Source organism: Ixodes scapularis, unplaced genomic scaffold (assembly GCF_016920785.2).
Source record: "Ixodes scapularis isolate PalLabHiFi unplaced genomic scaffold, ASM1692078v2 PGA_scaffold1__304_contigs__length_218370807, whole genome shotgun sequence".
Taxonomy (NCBI): domain Eukaryota; kingdom Metazoa; phylum Arthropoda; class Arachnida; order Ixodida; family Ixodidae; genus Ixodes; species Ixodes scapularis.
In genome coordinates, this window is record NW_024609846.1 from 199,332,472 (window position 1) to 199,357,781 (window position 25,310).

The following is a 25,310-nucleotide window of genomic DNA, read 5'->3' on the forward strand; positions in this document are numbered from 1 at the left end:
CAGTCACTAGCTTTTGGGTGCACTAACTCTTGCTACATATGCTGGATAACTCCCACGTATACAGAATTAAAACAAGTTTCCCTTCTCTCTTTCGACGGCTAGCGCAACACAGGTGCCGCTTGGACTGCGTACTCGCTGGACGAGAACGACGTCACGTCCACATAGCGGCTGATTTCCAGTGTTGCCAGGGCCTCGAGCGGCTAGTTTCGGTTTTGTCGGCCGCGCCCCAAACAAAACTTTGAGACGTCGATATCTTTAAAACTACGCCCAATAACGAGAAAAAAAATACACCTTGCAACTCAGGGGCGCTAACTGCATTCAAAACAGCCATAATCCCAAAATCGAAAGTATGGACCGGAGTTGCCCTTTAAAACTACAGTAGTTTGAGTAGAGTAGTTGAACTACGTCCAAGTCTGATTCTACGCCAACCCACCTGGTGTTGCCTATATAGGACACACGTTAGAATAAACAGTGCTAGGGGCTGTCAAACCGTTGTTTTTGTTCTGAAATTTGACCGAAACTTTAAATATTAAGATCGGCAAAAATCCATAATACGAAGCAGAGCATTTTTTTTTTTCGGTTTCTTGTATTTTTATTGTGCGTTTTGAGATCCTACTAGTGACCAGTGCCGTGTTTAGACGTCATATTGCACGTAGCCACACCGGTGACTATGGCTCCACCTTTCCGTAAGCAAAAGTTTAGAGTACAAGATCACCCGTCAAATTTCGGAAGTGTAATTACAATATTGCGTTAATTTTTCTCAACTCAATATCTCTTCTCAAAATGGTTAATCACTTTAGTACTCTCGCCCCTCTTGAGATTTCTAGGCGAGAGATGGCAAAAGTACTTTCCAAAACTAACTATTTTACATTACCGATCCCTTTCTTAAAAATCGCTAAAATTTAATTATATAAAAAAAAACAATTAGGGCGCAGGCGAGCTGGTGTAGGTTTACCAAAAATTATGGGCATTCTCTTCATATTACATGTAATTTTTGCAGGTACATTTTGCTTGTCGATAATGAAGCATCAGTCTGCTGTTGCAAACAGTGCAATGTAGGCGCAACATAATATATTACTGTCATGCCGCGACCTTGTTCAGGAAGCCGCCGATGACAACGAGGTTTTACGACGCGCTAGTAACTCCAAAGTATCTGAATCAGTGGTGTCGCCATGCTGCACTACAGCAAAACATATGAGATGAGACCATGACCGTGCTCTCGCAAAGCTGGTTTTTAATAAAGGAGAAGAAGATCATCTTTTTTTTTTTTTTAATTCTCTACTTTTGCTTGTAAGTTGTAACACAGCAAGAGCTACTCGAGTCTTTTGTAATGTATCACTGATATCCGATAAGCTGGGGCGGCGTAAACTCTGCAGCCTAAAATGCTTTGACGGAATCGTTTGTTTTTAGGATCACGCGTGAGTAGCCAGCTAACCTAACCTATACTTACAGCCAAGAATAAAGGCTCCGAGCATTAATTGGAATGCGACAGAAGCACTTCGACTTTCCGGACTGCCGTGACTGTATCTGTGATGAATTCTCTAATCAAAGTGAACACACGCGCACATATACCAGAGGCACTGTTGAAGTCTCAGGGGCTCGGATTTGCGTATAGTTTATCATTTGCGCCGATAGCAGTTGCGGTTTTCGCTTTGCTGAAATATTTCAACAACTGCCAGTCTTGAACGGGTCAACGAAAGAACTGATCGTTTTCACGTACTTGCGTTAAAACTATGTGGTTAGGCCAGTTAGGCCACATAATTTTTTAAAACTTTTTTACTACTTTTTAACTTAATAACTTTTTTTAAAGTATGGGTGCACTGCTAAAACCAATTATAATGACATCTAAAGCGACACTCTCCTGGTTACTTTATCTTGTAAATAACTCTTGCGATTGACAAGTACTTTTGCGCGCGTGCAATGATCTCCCTTCTTTCTTTTTTTTTTTTTCTTTTTTTTTTTTTTCTGAGCGAGAGGAGGTAGGGGAAAGGGGGGGGTAGGTAGTTGAGAGTAAAAAATGTTGGAGAGATGTGTTCTGATTATCATGAGTGGGCATTTTTGATCACTCGACCTTTACAGCTCCCATATGAACGCGACGTCCCATGATGTCAACCACATAAACAGTTTGATCACTACTCGTACAACAGCTACTGCATTCGGTTTTCAGGTTATTGTGTACTTTTGTGCGTGTAACTTAAGCTACGCTAAGATCAACGAAACGTGCCCTATTCTTAGCTTGTGCATCGGTCCAAAGACTGGAAACCAAGAGTAGTCAGAGTAGACTTAGGATGTATGAAACGTGCGGAAAAACGAGGCAAAAATTGTCTTCATGCAGTCAGTGCTACTGTCCATTTACGAAAAAAGCATTTGTTTAGTTTTTGAAAAAATCAATCTGTGTGAAGCGAAATGGAGATAAACGGGAATGTTTGCTTATCAGCATATCTGAGCCATGCCACCTGAGCAGTCGTTTTTTCTCGCATACTATCACCGATTCCAGTTTAATAACATTTGAGATCGCAGCAACGACAGATATGGTAAGAATTTCAGCAAACATTAGGTTAGTTTCTGCTTCATTTTATTGCACTCGTGTAAAAAAGTATTACACAATTTTGTTTTATTTCTTTGCGCAATAATAAAAGCATTGCGACACGTAACATTCTGCGTTTTGTTGGGTTCCAAGAAGACATAGAAATAAACTGACAGGTGCCTTGCATCGCACGCTCAGCTTGACTTGTTTTTTTCGGCGCCTTTCAAAACCGGATAAATCAACCAACTGACCCAACCGGCTCTTTTCGAGCGTCTTGCATGTTCAGCCTGTCCTGGTCTTTGTTGTTATTTTCGGTGCCTATAAAAATATGACCACATAGCAACTGCACCAACTTATCCCATTAACACGTTTCATGATATGTGGAAGCTTAAAAGTGAAATTCAGACAAAATGAAATGGTTTCTTGCGTTATTCGAGGCCTATATAGGGAAAGGGAGTGAACACAGGGGGACGAAATTCAAACCCGGCACTAGACTGTGCGAGCACGGCACCGATCTTAAACTGCGCCACGATCGAAGACGTCCGATGTCATGCAAAACATGTTAAGTTACGCTGGGCACAGCGTTCTGGGTACCGCTCATGTGGGGTTGTCGCACAAAATGCGCCCAGGAACTTTACTTGAACCTGCTAACGTAAATTGAGCTAGCTACACACGTAATCGATTGTCCCGGAAGTTTTTGTTTTTTAGCGATTTCTTTTACTGGGATTAGCTTATTTTAATTTTAAAGCGAGAAGTTTGTCTCTCTTTTGAGATTTTTGATACTATTTCACCAAAATTTCAACCGCTTTTGGAATAGTCTTCCAGTTTAATTTAGGCTCTTTTTCTGTACAAAGACAAAAGCCTAATGACTATGGTGAACCTAAATCTGGAGTACCTATGATAACAGTGCGTTATTTTTGTACTCACTTTCACTAATTGATTTTCACCTGCCGTGGGTCAGTTGACTAGGTCAAAACAATTTTTCGTTACCTACGGACAGAGGCGCAATTTGAAGAACGACAAAACATCCCAACAAAAGAACTGGACCAGTCTAAATTCAGTCTTTATAATTGTGTCGATTGAATAGTCACAAGCGTATTGTCCCTTACATGCCATTTCACAAAACATATAACATTTGAGGGCTCGTGACGTTGGAACTGGGCATGTAAGGGGCCTGGCAGGGCTTTCTAATGTCGGCGTCGGGATAGCCCTGGTTACAGCCCGCAAACTATACTGCCAAAATAACTAACTCCCTTGTTGCTGGACGAAACCTATGTTGTTCTGATGGTTCAGAAGATTAAGCAAGGCGTGGGCGAGTGAGTTGTGACTTGTGTGCACGACTGCTCGTAGTCACTGAAGATCGTGCGCCCATATTTGAACACTGCAGTAACCCGACACATCGTCTGTTTTACGCGAGCCCTTGGAGCTCCAAATGAGCCCCTCTCACCGTACTAGAAGTTTTGCTCTTAGTTATTTATTTAATTTATTTATTTAATATACCTCAAAGCGCCCTTTCGGGCATTGTATGAGGGGGGAGTACACGTTTTTGACAAAAATATTAAAACAATAAATTTCGTAATATTTGCTTAAAGGAGCGATGCAACAATTTTTGTATTTTGCGCAAATACCGCTTAAAACGCATCCCTAACGTTAATGACCTATGAAACACGCGTTCGTTTTTCACCCCACGCAATAGAAGTCCCAGAAAAAAATTAAAGAAAAACGAGCAGCGTTCGCCCCCTCAACTCGCAGCCAGAACAAGCGGCCACGTGATCTGGAGCCGATTATATGCCGCCAATGTTGATCATAGCCACGCGCTGGGGTTGGCAAAGCGCAGGACACGCGCTGAGTTCCAGACATTGTTATGGCTCGGCTGTTGTCGCTGCAGCGATTGGACACGGGCCACTACCCGAATGCTTCTCGAGCTAGTAATTATCACGAGCCCAAGCCGAGTGCCCACGCAATGCTAGGGTCCAATCTATGAACCGCATTCAAATATCGTCACTTGGGTGTACTGCGATCCCCGAGTTACGTCATCAAATTTTGCAAAGGAGAGATTGAATGAAAATGATCGCTTTTGTTCTTGAAATTACACCGCAACAAAGGCGTTTCTTGGCTAGCGGAGTTGCGTGCGAGTATCCTTGACTCCCACTAGTGCCAGTAAGCTCGTGTATAGTGAAAAACATTCCAACTTAATATCGTTGCACAGCTCCTTTAAAGACAAGAAACAATGCAAATATACCCACTCAAGAAAGAGTACACTCGTACACAAACAAAAATAACGTAATATACCCGCTCAAAAGAAGAACACTCGTACACAAACAGGGAGCATCTTGCCAACTAGGCTACAGGAAAAGAAATTAAACTATCTTCGCACCTGAAAAACAAGAAGGACACCATCCTATGACTCATTCCTGGGAAAAGTGGAACAAACGTTCACATGTACATTTGAATTCATTTTTATTAGTTATATTTACAACGTGGTGGGACAATGAGTTCCATTCTGCAATAACAAGCTGTAATGGCGAGTTGCGAAATTGGTTCGTGCGACAAGTTGGTAAGCGAATTTTGTGAGGATGATCATGCCTGGGAAAGATACGATGAGGGGGAGGCAATAAGCGTTCCTTATGGTTACTATCAAAGTAATAAACATTGTGGATGAACGCGAGACGGGAGAATTTGCGCCTGGCGTCTAATAAGATTAAATCAGCCCTTTGTTTCAGCGCTGAAACGCTCGTGTAAGGTGAATAGTCACTATATATGAGACGCGCGGCTTTGTTTTTAATTTTTTTTTTCTATTTTGGCAATTAGGTAATCCTGGAGGGGAGGCCATATGATGCTGGAGCATTCAAGCTGAGATCTGACAAAGGACTTATAAGCTATAGCAAACTAGTTTCAGGGGGAGCTAAATACAACTTCCGTCTGATGAATCCCAAGGAACGACTGGCTTTTCCAACTATGTAGTTAATATGATCGTGCCAACTAAGAGTTTCGGAAATGAAAACACCCAGATCTTTATATTTATTTACCTTTTCCAGAGGGACAGCATTGATAGCGTAGTTGCAACTGATTGATGATCTCTTTGTTGTCACAGTCATACATTTTGTTTTGTCGATGTTAATTCGCATCTGCCACCTGCTGCATCATGAAGCAATGGAGTTCAGATCGTTTTGAAGTGCACAGGTGTCGGCTGTATGTACTATCTTTTTATACAGCACACAATCATCAGCGAAGAGTCGAATCGATGAAGAAATGTTAACAGGGAGATCATTAATATCAATGAGAAAAAGAAGGGGTTCCAGTACAGAGCCCTGGGGCGAGCCAGACTTAAGATCAGTGCTTGACGATAACTGATTAGAAATTGCAACGGATTGGGTTCTATTCGTAAGGAATTGTCTAATCCAAAATATAAGTGAGGGGTCCATATTCAACGTTTCCAGTTTTTGTAACCGCCGATGGTAATATTTGAATTGACAAAGGTCATGAAAAACTGGTGATTGCTTCTTCGTGCTAACTGTGCTGCGCAGTATACAGTTATGATGCACACTGCGCTACTATCATGTACTATTGCGCGCAAAGTTAGACTAAAGGTTTACCTGCACATAAACTTAAAAGTTACATACTTTCACACAAGCACATTTTACTGAGGCTTATTGTGCAAAGCGCCATGTAACTCAGATTTGGGTTGCACATCAAAAGATCTCCAGGTGGTCTAAATTAAAGGGGGAGTGCAACGAGTTTAAAATTAAAAGAATTCATATTTAGTCATTTTTACGTTATGTATCGTGTCCCGGAGGATAGAAAAAAATATATTTAAAAAAGGTCGCGATTCCGCTGCGAAATCGCAAAGCAAAAGTCGAGCTTTTCCCCCACCTGCAGCCGCAAGTGGCAGCCGAAGAAACTACGGCGAAAAAATTACGTGACCTCTGTCGGCTCTAAGCTGCAGCATAACGCCCGCTAATGTCAGCAGAGAAAGGGAGAGGAAGCGTACTCCGAGACAGCACATGGGAAGCAGAGCCGTATATGTAGAGAGTTTGGCCATTCGTTGAGAAGTATAGGAGACAAATGAGGAGGCGCCATTGGCCGAAAGCGGGCTGGGCGTGTTCCAGGGCGTCTCCAGAAATTCGAATGTGACCATCCAGAATCCGGAAATAATACCCTGGTGGTGGTCGCGAAAAACAAACCTGATAACTGCGTTGGAGTAACTCTCGATGGCTGAAAATATGGTACACTCTAAAAAAAAAGGGTATCACCATACACCCTTTTGTCCCATATAATACACCCCAAAACTTCAATTCGACGTACAGCGCCCTATAGTCGAACAGACGGCCCCAAATTTTAGGAGGGGCTTGATTGCCGTGTGGTATAAAACTTATTAAATTGCTAAAGTACGTATCAAAGACCAAAGGAAAAAAACACGAAGTTTTCGCAGTAGGGCCACGAAAACTTCGATAATATTTTTTGTAGTCAATAATACGTAGATTAGTTATCTTAATAAGTTGTACCACACGGCTATCAAGCCCCCCGTAAAATTTGGGGCCGCCTGTTTGGTTATAGGACGCTCTACGTCGAATTGAAGTTTTGGGGTGTATTATATGGGACAAAGGGTGTAATAATACACCCATTTTTCTGAGAGTGTACACGTGATGTTTCAATCACGCTCATAAAAAATGATGGTGGAAGAGTGCGACTAGCGGAACGATCGACATAATCCGTACGCCAAACGCCGAGGGCCGGGAATCTGCCGTCCGAGCGGTCACACCCTGTCCGCGCAAAACAGAGTTGAGCGGCGCATTCGTTTCTTACATCTTTCTGCATGATCATGATCAAAACAACACGTGCGCCCTATTTTCAACCACAAAGAGTTACTACACTTCACTCTTACGCGCTTATTAAACCATATACGAACATAGACCTTTGATCAGAACTGTTTCTCGCTACCACCGCTAGGGGATTCTTTTCGGCTTCTGGTTGGTCAAGAGAGCATGCCCAGCCCTCTTTCCGAGTCTGCCGCATGCCCTGGCTCTGACCGCGCCTCCCATTGACCAAACTCTCTACATATACGGCTCTGATGGGAAGCTACACGGCACCCCGAACTACGTCACTAGGAGGGGGACCATGTGTGACCCTGAAGATTGGGAGTGAGTTGAGGGAAGCCAGAACTGCCAATTTTTATCTTTATTTTTTTTTTACACAGCAACTAGGACACGCAGGCAAAATCGTTTTTTTTTTTTTGCTTTTTTTTTTTCATTTTTGTTTTACTTTAGAAGTGTCAGAGGGCAACTTCCACAAATTTTTGACCAAAGTCTGGAAATCGTTGCACCCCCCCCCCCCCCCCCTTTAATCCTCAGCCCTCCGCTCGGGCGTGCCAGATTCCCTTTGTTGGTTTGGCACGCAAACCCCCAAATTTACATTTTTTGCTTTGCCTTCCTTTTTTTTTTTTTTTTCATAAAGCTCACGAATGAAGGGTCTGCTTAATCGTTCGGCAGCCATATTTGTGGGTGATGACTTAGCACGTAAATAACCTGCATGCTCGGCGTAAGGTTTTCTGTGCCACAGTCAAGGCTGGAACAGTAAAGCTGACGAACGCTTATCACCCAGGCGAAAAGGGCCGAACAAATGGGCTGAGGACGCAGGCGCGGCGTATCATATTCCGTAGTGGAGAGTTGACCGTTTCCGCAGCCCGCTAAGCACCCGCGGATAGCGCTCCGTAATCCGCCACAAGACCTTGAACTATGCAGAGAAGGCTGGCGGCGCGCATGCGCAGCTGCGGCGTTTTCTTCGGGGATACCGTAGCGGAGGAGAAAAACGATATACTCTCAGAACCGTTCCACAGCCCAGTAGAAAAGATGGCAGCTCACAAAAGGTTATTAGACAGTCATTCTGATTCTGCATATCCGCAATATAAAGTAACCGCTTCTAATTCTCTTCAGATATGATCACCCATGCGTGTATACGGTCGATTCATGGTAATAAAACCCGAGACTCAGGAACACATAAGGGGACGAACACTGAGTCTCGGGTTTTATTTTCATGAATCATCACCAGCTCGCGTGTTTTTTAAGTATTATACGGTCGACATTTTTGTTTTCCTTCCTAATTTTTTGTTGCTCCCTAATGTGTGGAGGGAACGTAATCACCAATGTTTCTGAGAGAAAAAATCTATTTCGGAACAAACAAAATGAAGACCGTTTCACGGCGAGAACCGCGGTCTTTGGACTTTGCCCTTTGTGTAAAGTTTGACGGCACGTAACAAGCAGAAAAGAAAAATATTTCGTAGAAATAGTAGCGTATATCCACTAATATTTATAGAGTTCTGAAAGTTATACATCACGCGTCAAAAATGCGCAATCTTGGCTACTTTGATATGTGTATCCGATATTTGCGAGTGCATATCTCGTAATATTTTCAAGGTATAGCACCGAAATTTTTTTCGTATATTCTTCCCGGAACGGTAAATCACCTATATATATTTTTTTACTCGAGTTTATAGCTGAACATATTTACAACGTTTCAAACGTGCTTCAATGTGAAAAGTTCCCCAACTTCAGCGTGCAATTGAAAGAAAACTTCCGTTTTTTTTTCTCGAGAAAGATATTTTACATTATATCGCGTGGTGTTCCATTAACAACATGTTGCATTATTTTGTCTTTATGCAAAATATAGCGCTTCAAAATACACGAACTAGGCAGCTTTGACATTTTTACCCAATATTTGTGAGTTGTTATCTGGCAATGTTTTCAAGATATAGCACTGATTTATTTCCGATATGTTCTTCCCAGCAGGGCCTATCAGCTGCATAAAAGTGATTGCACTAGCTAATAACAGGAAATATTTACAGTGCGGCAAACAGCTTCCAGGGCCGAACTCGGTCCCAAGCAATAACAAAAGTTACAAGTACAAAAAATGAAAGCCGATTACAACTCCCTGTAACGCCGAATTAGAGTGCAGCTCTTGAGGAGGAGGAGCCAAGGCCACAAAGGTCACGTGACCCCCCTTGAGGTCACGTGACCTTGGCGGGGTCACGTGACCCCCAAGGTCACGTAACACTCTCCACAAAATCACGTGGGGTCACGTGACCTCGGGGGGGGGGGGGGGGTCACTTGACCTGGGGTGTCACGTGATCTCGGGGGTCACGCGACCCCCAGAGAAATTTTTCCGCTAGATTTAGCGGGAAATTTTTGCGCTAGATTTAGCGGGGAAATTTTTCCGCCAGATTTAGCGGGGAAATTTTTCCGCTAAATCTAGCGGGTAAATATTTCCGCTAGATTTAGCGGAGAAATTTTTCCGCCAGATTTACCGGGAAAATTTTTCCGCTAGATTTAGCGGGGAAATTTTTCCGCTACATTTAGCGGGGAAAATTTTCCGCTAGATTTAGCGGGGAAATTTTTCAAGCTAGATTTAGTGGGGTAGTTTTCCCGCTAAATTTAGCGGGGAATTTTTTCCGCTAGATTTAGCGGGGAAATTTTTCCGCTAGATTTAGCGGGGAAATTTACCCATAATGCACCGCGCGGTTACGCCGACGCCGCTCAAGCCGAAAATGGGCGCCTAAGAGCTGCGCTCTAAAAAAGAAGACACGATACTGACATTCTCAGAAGCTTTTATTTCTACGCAACATCGTTTTATTGTGTCCAGAGTTTGCGAGCTCAGGCTGAACTCAAGCAGAATTTACCAATGAACCACTCTAAGCGATCTGTTATTCGCAAACACAAAACCGCGTAGTCTGTTACGATCCGTTTTACCTTAAGATGGACAGCAGCGGACGCTACGAGCCATCAGAGGTAAGTCAGTTCTGAGTATGTGACACGTGACGTGCGCTGAGTGCGGGGACACGCGGAGCACGAGGCCAAATGAAGCGCTCACAGCGCTGCATTGGCTGGAACGACTATACTCTGTTTCACCTTGTGTCGTACCGCAGGAAAGGCTACAAGCGCGAGCTCCTTACTCTATGGCACACTTCGGCGGCACAAGCTCTCGTGCACCAAGGGCAGCTGCCAACGCTATGAGCTCGCGCTTCTAGCCCTCGCTGCGGTACAACATAAGGTGAAACGTAGTATAGCAGAGTCCGTTGTGGTCCTTCCCAGAATATACGCAACATAATCTTGTGCCAATGCAGTATGTCTGACTTCCCGGATTACCCCGAAGACATCTTCAAGCAGCTCACAAAAATGTCATTGTATGTTGTCAGAATGTCGAACCGGACAAAACCATTATCACATAGTACGTTCCGCACAGGACAAGGCGAGGCGTTAAAAGTGTTGTGCGAACCAGTCCTCCGAAGACAGGATATAGAGCTACGACCCTCATGAGCCAATCGGGGCACGGGAGCAAAGCACTTGACGATGTACCATCGAAACACGATCCTCCCGCGGAGAGCTCGTGCGTCGCTCCGTTGATCTGATTGGCCAACGGGGACCGTAGCTTTCGCCGTTTACCAAGTTATGCTGAAACGGAGATACACTCGGTCCTTGTAGCTTTTCTATCTGATCGTTCTTCTGTTCCACATATTTTAAAAGTCCAGGGTCACGGTTTGAGCGGAGAACGTAACGTGGCTCTTCGAAGCTACCGGGGAATCCAGTGTAAGTCTGTTATCTGTTTCAACGGTCGTTTATTTACAAAAGCAAGCCGTGTCTTCCTGACAGAATAAAGTACTCCTCGGCGACATTTACGATTCTGCTCTATTCCATGACGAGTTTAAGAAATAATCCAAACCCGAAAGCCCCGTCTCCATATACCCCTGCCGCAAATCTCTCACGCATCTTCAAGATCTTCGGCTTTTAAAAACAACGCCCAATGCTCCAAACTTCTCCCCTTATCTTGCTATCAACGCGTCTCTTCCTACGCATTGTCTACATAATTAAGCGAGGGATAGAGTTGACAACGCGACCACAATTACTACTTTTCTGTATTGGTTTATCGAATGCGCCCTCATGAGCTGAAGGTAAATGCACTGCCAAAATAGTCTGTACATCTGTAACAAATAATTACTAATAATAAACAGAGACAAAGAAGCAGGTCATGGGCCACCGCAAAAACGTCACTGATTGCATTTATAATCAAGTTAGGTCATTGATATTAGCAACCAACCAGATGAGGTGGTTCTATCCGTGGACTGAGCAAGGTAGGAAAGATGAACTCGTATTTCAAATTAATGCTGATGATTTGGTCCGGACACTTCATCGAACGCCGTCTCACCGAAGCCGTTTCATCGAACGCCATTGCATCAAACGCCATTGCATCGAAGCCGTTTACTCGAATGGTTTAAAATAGTATTTGGAAATCGTTTCTCGTTTCCCGAAATAGTTCGTTTTTCATCGGAAGGACAACTATATTCTTTGTCATGTTTTCGATTAAATGTCAGGACCAAGAAAATAACTGCTTCTCTCCGGCAATATAATGGAAGTCCCATGAGCACAAGCGCGCAGACACTGTATGCAGTGCTGACTACCCCGCGACAACCAGAAAGCTTCTGGCTCAGTGACTTGGTGTGCGCCGCCTATTTTGTGTCACACTTGTGCTACTAAGCTTGTCTAAAGTAGGGAACATCCAAGCTCACAATTGTTTTGAAGATGTCATTTACGCACGAGAAAACCAAAATTTTTAGATGAGGCGATGAAAGGGATAAAAAGAAGGATACAAATATTTTCGGACATTTTATTACGCACATAGATCGTAGCTCAGTCTCAAAACAATCACGATTCACCCAAGAAGCTGGCTGGTTTTCGAAAAGCATACTTCCAAGCCTCCCCGTTATTTACAGACTTGGGCTTGAAACATTAAACCCAAACACAAGAAGGACCCAGCGGAGCCTCCTCTCCCCTCGCCCTCCTCCTCGAGCACCTCAATACCACGACGAGACATCGGAAGTGACTAAGTAAGAAGTGACACGTGGCATTCGAATCTGGTGCAGCGGTGCGCCCCACGGAGCGAGAAGTCGTATGAAACCATCACAGCAGTGCATCGGCTGGAGCAGCCTGTAGCGTCCGGATGTTCTACTTCCATCAAGCCCCCACCTCAGCGACCCGGAGGAATTCCCCAAGCAGGCTCTACATTGTCCGTTTCGAAAACCTCGAACGGGGCAATAACGTTATAACAGAACAAAGCAGAACGATAAGTGCTCCCCCTCCCTCCCTCCCTCCCCCCCCCCCTCCCCCATCTCCTCGCTTTCAGCATGAATCACACACACTCCGATCCACTTATGGCCTGAATGTCCAACGAGACTGAATGTCCAACGAGCCTGAATGTCCAATCGGTCACGTGACAGGCGAGACGAAATGTAGAACGAGACGAAAGATCCAATCGAGACGGAATGTCCATCGAGTCTGAATGTCCAACGAGACGAAAGGTCCAACCGAGACGGAATGTCCAACGTGCCTGAATATCCAACGAGACGAAAGATCCAACCGAGACGGAATGTCCAACGAGGCTGAATGTCCAACGAGTCTGAATATCCAACGGATATAGAATGAACCTTGCAAAGAATTTAGAAGACATTTCTTTGTTGAATTGTATTATTACTGATAGTTACGGCGGGTGAAAAATGCGTTCGATGAAATGGGGAACCGGACATTTCGGTGCGGAGATATCGGTGCGCGATCATTTCGGTATTTGGTCGCTTCGGCACCGGGCTTTTCAGTACCGGGATTTTTGATGCACGGCTATTTTGATATGCCGCTGAGCTTGTCCCACTGACGTTGCTTCTGTAAAGTCTCCAAAATGAAATTAAAATTATGCTCGTATATTTTGTAGACTTCATAAAATCCCCAAAACAATTCATTTATTGTTCGTTTTATATATCGAAATATAAAGATGATATCTAAAATTTAAAAAAAAAGACGTTTAAAAGGTCACACATGCTACAACATCAAAGACCGAACTCGTTGACCACTGACAACCTGTCACGCGTTTGATTTTAGAAGGTCGTACCTCTGTACCGGAAACAAATGTGGGACCCACGAGCGTCCTCAGCCACCGTTTTTCCGTATTCTACGAGTTGCTATATTTTTCTTATTCGTGTCCCTAGTCCCGCAAAGATGATGTCCCTCGCATGGGAGAAAAGCGCCTGATTGAATTTTGAGTATTATAATTATTATTATGTGCAGTCGGTGTAGTATGTGTAATTACTCTAAATTGCAGTTTTTGTTTTCTTCTTTTTTACAGAACGACCGTGAAAGATTTTGACATTTTTGATTGGACTTCCCGGTCCCCAGAAACAAAAATTCGATCCTCATATCAAAATCAGTGATAGAATACAACGTTCCTCCCATTAAGCCTTTGTGCAGCTAATCTCCTCAATTAGTGAGCTTTTGTCCGGTGATTGTGCGTTGACGCTTATCGCGACGATTAGTTTCGCATGCTTCGGCCACCAAAGCGATTGCTGTCGCAGTGAACCATGTATTAAGCAACTAGTAGGTAATATTAATAATTATTACAATACTTTTTTAGGGTTGGCTTCCGTCGTTTCTGCCTTTCCTGGTCACGTGGCATGCAGCAATCGCACCGATACGCGCCCAGGTAGCATACCAAGGCTGCGATCGGATTTCAACTGGTTCTAACTCTGTCACAGAGCCGCTGCGACAGTGCGACCGTTATTTATTAATATGCGTACATTACAAGTGCACATATGTCCACGGCATCAGGAGGTCCACCCCTTGCTCGGTCTTCCCAAATTCCATAATGCTAGAGTTGCGGGTGAACATACTCACAGAGAACACGACTTTTATCATTTTGAATAACCCGGGTATGATTCACTATCGGACCCTTGCCAATTCTGATAGCTGAATTTGTCATCCTCTCTTTTTTGAAAAGAAAGTCACACTGTTTTTTTTGTTTTTTTTTTATTTATAAATACCCTTAAGGCATGAAGCATTATAGAGGGGAGTGGTACAGCAAATACAATAAGTAAAATGGAATAATAATTGGGAAAGCATACACGAAAGAAAAAAAAACAAAAAAAACAATGGTTACAAATGGTTAATACACTTTGATACTATATAGTCCACTAGCCTGAAACCGGCAAACACAACGTCTTCTACTAATACAGTTAAATAATCAATCAGATATATTTTTTAAGGCAGATTGAAACAAATCATAATTAGTAATAGTGGCTATCAGAGAGGGAAGGTGGTTCCAGTCACTAGACGTACGTGGGATGAAGGAATAAAAAAAGGAATTAGTGTTGCATGAAATGACTCCTACTTTATGTGGGTGATCCATCCGTGACGACATGTATGAAGGTGATATTAACAGTTCACCGCGTAAAGTGGTGTGGTGGAAAATTTTATGGAACAAACAAAGTCGTGCGTTTTTGCGTCGTGACGCTAGGGAAGAAAGACCTAGGTTAGATTTCATGGAGGATACGCTAGCAGCTCGTTGGTAGTTAGAATATATAAATCGAACCGAGTTATTTTGAATCATTTCCAACTGATTAACGAGAGTTCCGATGCCAGGATCCCATATCGCTGAAGCATATTCTAGTTGTGAGCGCACAATTGTTTTGTAGAACAGTAATTTAATAGAAGTAGGGGCCGAGTAAAAGTTGCGTTTTAGGTACCCAAGCATACGGTTAGCCTTGTTAGTAATGGAGTCGACGTGAATTTGCCAGCTAAGATTAGAAGTAATATGGGCGCCTAAATACTTGTATGATTCGACACTTTCGAGTAGACTACTATCAAGGTGATATGAAGGTAAGTTAGCGGAACAACGAGAGATTCGCATGAATTTGCACTTGTTAACATTTAGTGTCATATGCCACGTTTTGCACCAAGAAGTGATAGCGTCAATATCAGATTGAAGTGCATGCACGTCATTGATAGAGGTTATTTCCCGGTAAAGAACACAATCATCTGCGAATAGATGAATCGAAGATGATACACAGTTTGGTAGATCGTTAATATAGACAAGGAAAAGTAATGGCCCAAGTACAGTACCTTGGGGTACGCCAGATATTACAGGGTGAAGGAGAGAGCTGACTTCATTCGCGGTTACAAATTGCTGACGATGTGTGAGAAAGCATTCAAGCCATTTTAGTATGTTAATATCAATACCTATTTTTTTAGTTTTAGTAGCAGGAGCTGGTGAGATACCTTATCAAATGCTTTCGCGAAATCCAGATATATACAGTCGGCGGATGATCGGTTATCGAGTATAGATTGCAACTTATGGGTGAATAAAGCCAGTTGTGTCTCGCACGAAAAAGATTTGCGAAAGCCGTGCTGTGCGCGGTGAAAAAAAGAATTTGATTCCAGATAGTTCGCGATATGGGAGAAAAGTATGTGTTCTAGAATTTTGCAAGGAACGCTAGTGATTGATATGGGTCTGTAGTTGTAGGGTGAGTGCTTGTCGCCAGATTTGTGCACGGGAACCACCCTCCCTATTTTCCAGTCCTGCGGGAGCTCACCAGAATTGAGGGATGGCTGAAAAATTTTAGCGAGGGCGACAGAGGTATAGGCTTTCGTGTTTTTTAGGAACATGGGAGTAATACAGTCAACACCAGAGGAGGAGAAAGGTTTGAGAGAGTCAATAATTTTGGCAACACCATCAGTCTCAATCTGCACAGGATACATGGGTAAATACTCAGGGTTACTAAATGAAGGCAAAACGTCAGAAAAAACACACGAAAAAGCGCTGGAAAACATGTTGTTAAGCGTATCTGAACACTGTTTGTCATCAATTGGTTCACCGTCCAAATTCGTTAGTACAATTCGCGAACTATCAGCCGGGTTCACTACATTCCAAAATTTTCTTGGATTGTTCAGCAACATATTTGGTAATGTGTTGGTTAGAAAATTTTCCTTCGCCGATTTGACTGCAGAATTATATTCATCAGCCGAGGTACGATATAGAGACCATCGATGTTGGTCACTAGACGTTTTTGCACTTCTATACATGCGTTTTTTTTCGATTGGAAAGGCGCCTGATAAATGAATTATACCATGGTGCTTGCGGATTATAACAGATTACACGAACTGGAATAAAACGGTTAGCAAGCTCTGTCATCTTCGTTTTTAGAAGCTTCCAATTATATTCAACTGAGCGTGCTTCGAACCCGTTTAGAAACGCTTGTAGAAATAAAAACAGTTCATCATTGATTTGGTTAAAGTCAGCATTAGGATAATTACGTATCACTTTAGTTCTATTAGAAAACTTTTTTTACAGGAATAGTCACAGAAAAATTTAGTAGAGAGTGATCACTTATTTTCGGCATGTATGTTACTTCTGAGCATAACTCGGGACAAGTAGTTAATACCAAATCTAACAGGTTCGCACTTGTCGGTGTAACTCTGGTTGGTTCGGAAATGATCTGTGTAAAGTGAAAGTATGAACATAACTCAATAAATTCCTGGCAAACAAACGAGGACGAATTTAATGAAGGGGGGGACGTTGACCATTTGATTCCTGGATAATTAAAATCACCCAGCAAGAATACAGGGGATGTTGGGTACCGTGTGATAACGATGTTTATGGCATCATAGAGCTCAGTAACAAAGGTAGAGGAATCATTCGGGGGGCGATAGCAAACCCCGACAACCATTCTACAATGAGCTAGTTTTACAGACACCCATATAATCTCTAAGCATGACGCAATATGAAGTGCGAATGACTCAAATTCCTTTTTAATCGCTATTAGTACACCACCACCTTGCCTCGTTTCCCTATCTCGTCTGTAGAAATGAAATTGATTGGACAAATCGAATATTTCATTTTCACGAATGTTACTGTTAAGCCATGTCTCTGTTAACACGACAATATCGGCAGAGCAAGAATCAATAGCAGAAGAAATTTCGGTGCGGTTTCTGACAACGCTTCTGATATTAGTAAATAAAATAGAGACTTGTGATAAGGATGCACGATAACCACAGCCCCTCGGTAACCCCTACGTGTCTGACGTATCACGTTGCCTGGATGACGCAGCGTGTTGTCCCGAGGGCACAGTTGTTGGTGTATCGGTAGTAGCTGATTGTGATATCGGAAGTCGTGACTCACAAATTTTATCGGAGACAGGGTCGTACGTGTATAATTTGCCATTAACGGACAGTTTGTTGTATTTCAGCTGGAAGGAGGGACTGTTAGGCATCGTTTTGGCAAATTCGGTCAGCTTCCTCCGTACTTCGCGCGTCGCGGGTGAAAAATCCTCAGTTACACTCACGTCGTGTTCTTTCAGTTTAGCTTTGGCCTGAAGTACCTTTTCTTTTGTTTTAAAACTAGAAAATTTTATTATTAAGGGGCGGCACCTTGAGCCGGAAAATTTTCCTAAACGGTGAGCGCGTTCGATATCAACCGAGGCTAGCTGAATACCAAGCCAGTTGGACAACAAGTTTGATACCTTTTCTTCTGTTTGTGGCCACGTTTCCTGAATATCAGGAATTCCGTGGAAAATCAAATTGTCACGCCGTGACCTGTCCTCTAGTTCGTTAATACGAGTCTGCAATAATTGGTTTTGTCTTTGAAGACCTTCTACCGTGTTGGAAGTATTCCGCAAATCAACTTCAACACTATCTAGCACCTCTAGCTTCTCTTCGACAGCTGTTAATCTACCGCCTATATTTGTAAGCGTAGATTCAATGTTTTGTTGACCGTTTCTAATTTCAGTGATGCTTTGTTTTAATTCCTGATTACCTGTTGCTATTTCAGCTGATTGCTTTTGAAGATCGCGCAACATGCGCAAAATTTCTATGTTTTGCTCTGCCTGGGTCAGTGCAACCGCTCCCTCAGTATTATCTTCTGTCATACTAACCATGGGCTGGCTAGTTTTTCCTTTGGTGGACTGTGACGACGTGGTTCGTGTGAAAGGGCCGGGATTGGACTCTACGTCACCCGACATCAATAAAAGAAGACAATTTTTCAAGTACTCCAATATCACACTAAGAAACACCCGTGGGCTCGGGAACAGCAATAGCAAACGTTTGTTTTTGTTTTTTAGGTTCAAAGGAATGTGGATACCCACCTGAGGTACGAAGAAACAAGGTTTGTAAGCCATTGCGGCCGTCGCGCTGCTCCCGTGCCCACTGGAGAATTCACCAGTGTTGCCAGATGGTCCCAACAAAAAACCGCCAAACGGCCGGGGGATATAGCCCAAATATAGCCAAACCATTAAACAAAAAATAGCCCAAAATAGCCAAACACAACTACATCTTTTTTATTAAAGATTTTTGCCAACATTTCACATTGTCAGTCATCAAACGATTCGCACTCTTTCGCGTACATGACATCACTAGTGAACTTCTCTAAAAAACCCTCAGACGGTTGGAAATCCGTGCAGCAGCATTTACCGTTGCTGCGTAGACCATACTTTACGTGCAAGACATTCTCCAGCGTGTCAATGCTCATCCGATTCCGCAGATCGGTCTTTGTAAGAGTCACTTGGCTGAACACGCGCTCAACAGCTGCATTTGACATAGGCAGTGTCAACATAGCGAGTGCAACATCGGACAACATCGGGAACAGTCGGTTTCCAGCGCAATCAGTCTCACTCGACACACGAATCCAGAACTTACAAACTGTTTCTTCCTGTAGCTCTTTCAGTTTCATTTGTAAGAGACGGTACTCTGACTCTACTAAGCTGACGTCGGCTGATCGAATCAGGCTCGAAAAGGCTTTAAAAAAATCATGAAACGGCAGGTTCTCCATTGAGCTGCACCGCAGAAGATGAAGGTTCTCAAGAACGCTCATATTTGAAGGGAATCGCTTGAGAACTGATTTAACACATTCCACAAGAAACTGCCTACATCGCTCTAACAACCCAGTCTTAACATCCTCAGAGAGAGTGGACCTCTCTAGACTATCCCGAAACACTCCGCCCATGTCACAGGCTCTAACGTGCATGATGTGCGCTCCCCAGTCCGATCCGGGCGACGCATGATTGGGCAAGACGACACGCAACATCAGACACTTCACGAACGACAGCAAGTCACTGTACAACTTGGACGGGTCCGGATTCTCGCTCTGAAACAATTTGTTCATGCGGTCAAACTCGTCAATGATGGGGCTGAGGAACTTCAACAGCAGCAGGTTAAGATCATCATTGAACATCTCGCTAAGCACTTTAGCTGTATAGCAGCGCTCTGTTGTTTTTGCAAACTCAAAATGAGTCTTCAATTCTACCCATTGGTCAAGGACCGTACGAATGGCGCCCGCAATACTAAGCCACCGCGTGCCAGACAGCCCGACTAACTTCTTAGGCCTGTCACCAGAATTGATGGCAGCGAACACAGCGTGATACTCCTGCTGCCGTTTAGGCGAGTGAGCGAACCAGTTGAAGCATTCACGTACAAGAAAATCAACTTGTGTGGGCAAAACAGAAACCGCTTTGTTGCACGCAAGGTGCAACGAGTGACAAACGCACCTAACCAATATTAGGCCACTGTTAACTTCTTTCAAGCGAGTGAACAGCTGTTGTTTCGCCCACACATAACACTAGCGCCGTCAGTGCCAATGCCAACGCAATTTTCTAGAGCGAGGTCACAGGATGAAAGAAACCTACTTAAACTCGAAAATAAGCCTCCAGACGTCGCGTCGTAAATTGGTACAAGGCCCAAGAATGACGTGCAAAAAGAGTTTGTTTTCCTAGAATAGTGCCTCGACACGACAGCTAGTTGGTATTCACACCAGGGAGAAATCCCGGGGATTTCTCCCCGACACGCGCGCATCACGAGATGAAAACGCGAGGCTTTTGCACATCGCAAAGCCTGACGTTTTCGTCGTGGGATGCGCGTGCCGGGGAGAAATCCCCGGGATTTCTCCCTCGTGTGAATACCCAGTGGCAGACACATCTGTGCTCTCGTCAAGTAGAAGAGAGTACTTGCACGCCTTCATGTCACTGAGTATAATTTCTTTAAATGTTGGTCCAAGTACCTTGGTAATGAGCGATGTGCATTTCGTGCGGCCCATAGACAGGGCAGCCGCAGTCACAGAGTCCTTGAAGCAGTTCTTCAGCAAGGGAGTCAGATGGTCTGCCGTCATGATCGAGCTGTGGACGGCAACATGGGCAGCCAGGCGGAGCTCGACCGTCTTGAGTTGGCGATTTGCTTGCTGGCTCTGGGTCCGGAGCTCCAACTCAACGAAGTTGTCCAGTGGTCCAGGTCGAATGGCTGCTGCAGCAAGCTGCATGTTTCTTTGATGTTTTGCCCTGGTTTTGTGGGCTTTCAGGTCCTGCACATGTGACCGTAGCTCGGCCTTGCATACGCGACAATATGCCATGTCTCCAGACGATGACTGCATCAGCCAATCTGCACACACAATAGAAATATTCCACCACAGATCAATCTAATTTCAACCAAATGTAAGCTCAATAATGAGGCAAAAAGCAAGCAATGGACACATATATACGATGAAATAAACGAATGATTATCATGGCACACATATCTTAGAAATCTGGGTCTCTCTCCCATTCCTTCTTGTAGGACCTCGAGTACTTCGCCCATTTGCCCATAGCTGACGCAGACGTTGTGACAAAATGACGATCTGCATCTGGCCTCGATGTGCTGGCAGCCTTATATAGCCAGGAGACTTTCACTCCATCACAAATGGATCATTCGGGATGTATAGGAATGCGCTGTGTAGTGTAGACCGACGTTACAACCAAACTAAGCATTGAGCATAGTTGTAACCCGAGACTGGGGATACGGACAAGGGACAAAACACAGAACGACAGGGACGAAGTCTCATTGCTTCAACCAAACTAACTTCAAACAATATCTACATAGTTTTCTTTGAATTTCTTTTGTCCACCAGATGAACGCAGTCCCACCTTACGGAAAGAGGTGGCGGCGGTAGGTGGATGATTCACCCACGAACCCTAAACCAATTAGAGTTATTGTAAACCCAAGCTTTCTTAGGAATATAAGAAACAATGATCCAAAAATCTTCTAAAAGTGGTTTCTGGGAGAAAGACAAATAGGTTTTATGAAATACAAAATACACAAAGACAGCTTTATTGTGAAGCCCTAGAGGGGATATGATCATACAGTAAAAGAAGAGAATAAAGAAGCAGATTCCGGTTCACGCTATTTCTGATTCTGTTGTTCTTGTTTGTGGTAGGTGACTGATGGCGCGGAATTCTCATTTTTACGACCTTGGGTGCTTTCTCACAATAGGCACCGAAGCAGCATTTGGAGATTTCAGTCTAGGTCCGGGTAGAAGACAAGCTACCGGGCCTCCAGTGCGCTGTGGGCTGTGAGGGGAGACCGCTTCAACTTTGCAAGCATTGCATCTCTGCGCATTGTGAAAACCTCGAAGCTTTTAGAAGTTTGAAGCCTTTCTCCTTCCTCTCTCTCCTCTCGACTGGCCGAAAGAGAAAGAATTTTTTTTCAAAACTGATAAGAAGTTCGAAAATTAACTAGTCGAACCTCAAAATTCGACGGCGAACCTGAGGTTCGACAAAAGTTCGCCGCCTTTTTAGAAATAGCCCAAAAATAGCCACATAGCCAAGCTCGAAATTTTGACGCCAACTAGAAAAAAATGTAGCCCAATTTGGCTATATATAGCCCAATCTGGCGACACTGGAATTCACTGAACTGCCAGCCTTTTACATCTGGCGCTGCAGGCGTCGTCGATGTCGATGGGTTTTCTTTGATGAAGCGAGGCGAATCGTAGATCCAGGTGGCCTGCTTTACGTCATCATGTCGGCGGAAATCGCCGACTGGAACTTGCGGCAGCGAATCCATGGTGATGAAGTCGAAGGCGAAACCATTATACCGGGACGCGCAGTAAGCCAGGAGTGGTAGTAGGACCTGAGGTACGAAGAAACAAGGTTTGTAAGCCATTGCGGCCGTCGCGCTGCTCCCGTGCCCACTCACTGTTGACGCCCACTGTCACCGGCAATCTACACACCCAACCCTAATCAACTCTTTACGACAGTTCGACAAACGGGAACTTTCGCCCCATTCTTCATTCTGCGAATCGGGACGAATTGTCCTTCTTCCAGTTGTCCAGAGACCAATCGAATTTCGACGAAGTGACCAGATTCGTGGTGCAATACGCGTACCCTACAAGAATAGACAGCCACGTGGAACGATCTATTGCTATATTCGCACATGATGCAGGCTATTAGTACATCCGGGTGTGAACCTTCTGCTGCACGCCGAGATTGATGCGTTCGCTTCCTATATCAGCAGTCAAGCTCCCACTTACCAAGACGTCATGAACTACCTCGACAAAATGGCGACCTTTGGAGTGCTTCCAGAAGCCAGTTAAATTACATGGGCTTCTGAAAACAACTATATGTGACATGCACTATATGCATGTCCCATGCAAAAAAAAAAAAATGCGTACTGTGTGATACTAGTATTATCGCTCTACTCACTGACATACAAACCTATTGGTAGGAAATGGATGCGTATGTAAACTACTGACGACTGAAGTGTACAGTGAGTAGTTGTCTGTTCCAAAGATACACGAACAAAAATAAAAATTTCTCAAATTCACACAAATGTTCCGCATTTACTCAGGAATTGTCGGGTCACATTAGCCACCACCCCCATGCATTTACAGGCGCGTTAGATGTAGATTTCATTTAAAAAAAAAAAAAAAAAAATATATATATATATATATATCTTTTTTTATTGTGGGAAATTACGCTTGTGGAAACTCTTGATGCCTCGCACCCACAGCTCCCAAAGCTCATTTTAAAAACTTAAATATTGACTCTGCGCATAGTCAGTGGCGCTGGCGGGCCGTCATGTGTTTGCAATGCGGATCTCCGTATGTAGCTCATCTATAGATCGAAACGGGCAGGGATGAGGACTGAACTAGAAATTCCGGGGTTCTAAATCCGGGCTTTTATAGACGTCCGCCAATTGCGATCCACTAGAACACCCGTACTTTGCATTCCTATTATATATTTCAAATTGGCTGACCTATGTCATCGGAATATTCCAAACATTTGAACTGTTAATATCAAAGGGGCGTTTGGCGTCGTACAATCGACACCTTTAACCGATTGGTACATAGCTGCGCATCGTCACTCAGCTAACTAACCATCAAGCCTTCCTATATATGAAATTATAATATTTCTGTCTGCTCTGTTTCTTTGTCGGTCCGTCAACGTCGGCTTTTGTGGCACGACATTTTAGTATGATGTATCTACGGCAATTCCTGCAGGGACGCGGACTAAATATACACACAAGTCTGTACATTTAAGAGGGCAAATTATTCTAGCACGTGACAGGCGAGACGGAATGTCCAACGTGCCTGAATGTCCAACGAGACGAAAGATCCAACCGAGACGGAATGTCCAACGAGCCTGAATGTCCATCGAGACGAAAGATCCAACCGAGACGGAATGTCCAACGAGCCTGAATGTCCATCGAGACGAAAGATCCAACCGAGACGGAATGTCCAACGAGCCTGAATGTCCAACGTGCCTGAATATCCATTATTGGATCTTTCGTCTCGTTGGACATTCAGGCTCGTTGGACATTCCGTCTCGTAATCCTCCGATCCCGTATTGCTTTTTTCTTTTTTTTTTTTTTTTCTTCAGTACAATAGTTCCAAGCGCGGGGGACATCGGGTAGTGGTTCGTCTGTTTCAACGACCGCTCTTGTGAAAGTTTGCATAAGTTTTGTTTTTATATAATATTATGAAGCCGCCAGGTCGCCGCAGTTATGGCTTAAATCTCCGATAAACTCGGATACTTGGCGTTTTACAAATTTAATCAAAATACAAGGAGAGTCAAATTTTTCCGTCTTTATTCGCAAGGCTGTTGAATTCTTCAGAGTGGGGATCCGAACATTTCAGCGTGTAGGTCGTTTCGGTGCCGACATTTCGGTGCACGGACTTTTCGGTGCAAGGACTTTTTGGTGCATGGAGATTTCTGTGTAAATACACGCTTCGGGCCTTTGATTGTTCAAATATTGTAACGGCAGTGGCGCATAAAGTATAAGGGCTGTAATTGTCAAGATGTCTTATTTTGACTATATTATTCCCCCTAATGAAAATATACGATAGGCTTAATCAAGTAATTATTTGCCTGTGTGATCCTATGAGAACATGTTCATAAAAGACGTAAGGTACACGGATATTTCGGTGTAAACGGCCCGTCGTTTCTGGCAATTGCATACTTTAATATTCTAAAGCTTAGAATATACGTCTAGGACATATTTATTAAGATTCTGGTCTGGATGATAGGCATGTAACATGCATAAGCATATGAAATTATTCGCATGTGCGGCTTGATAATAATATATTCCTAAAAGAATGCCCTTTCTGTAACTTAGCTCGAGTTTCTAGCCCTCCCAAATACTATATCTACACGTATAGTTCCACGTATCACAGGTGAGTCGTCGTATACGTAATAAAGTAAGAGTCTGAGGCCAGCTGCCTTCTGAAGAAATATAATCATATACAAAGGGTAATGTGAACCTCTTTTATTTACAAAACGCGCGTGTTCACTGCTCTGGGACCTATAGGCGGCACTGCTAGCAACGCCCCTGAGGAATCGTCGAGCATCATTACGGTCTTTAACAGGATGCCTTGCTGGGCTGGTTGGCTGAACGACATAATGAGAAACAGCGCAAAAAGGACAGGACACAAATTAGAAGAAGGACAGTGTATGTCCTGTGTCCTTCTACTTTGTGTCCTGTCCCTTTTGCGCTGTGTCTCATTATATAATTTCGGTTCCTGATCCCGGCTTCCCAAAAGACGCTACACGGGGGTGCAAGTTTATTAATCGTGGTCGGAGGCGAGAAGACACAAGTTCTAGCCCCCGTGGGGCGGTGGTGTCTGCTAAAAAGTCGAGCAAAGGGAGAAGATAACCTTTTTGTATGAAGTTGGGGCAAGAAATAAT

General features: G+C 43.8%; 1 pseudogene; it reads right to left on the bottom strand.

Moving 5' to 3' along the window:
* LOC121835904 overlaps window positions 1–20,725 on the bottom strand; it is a 29,814-nt pseudogene extending 9,089 nt beyond the window's left edge.
* Window positions 20,726–25,310: the final 4,585 nt, after the last annotated feature.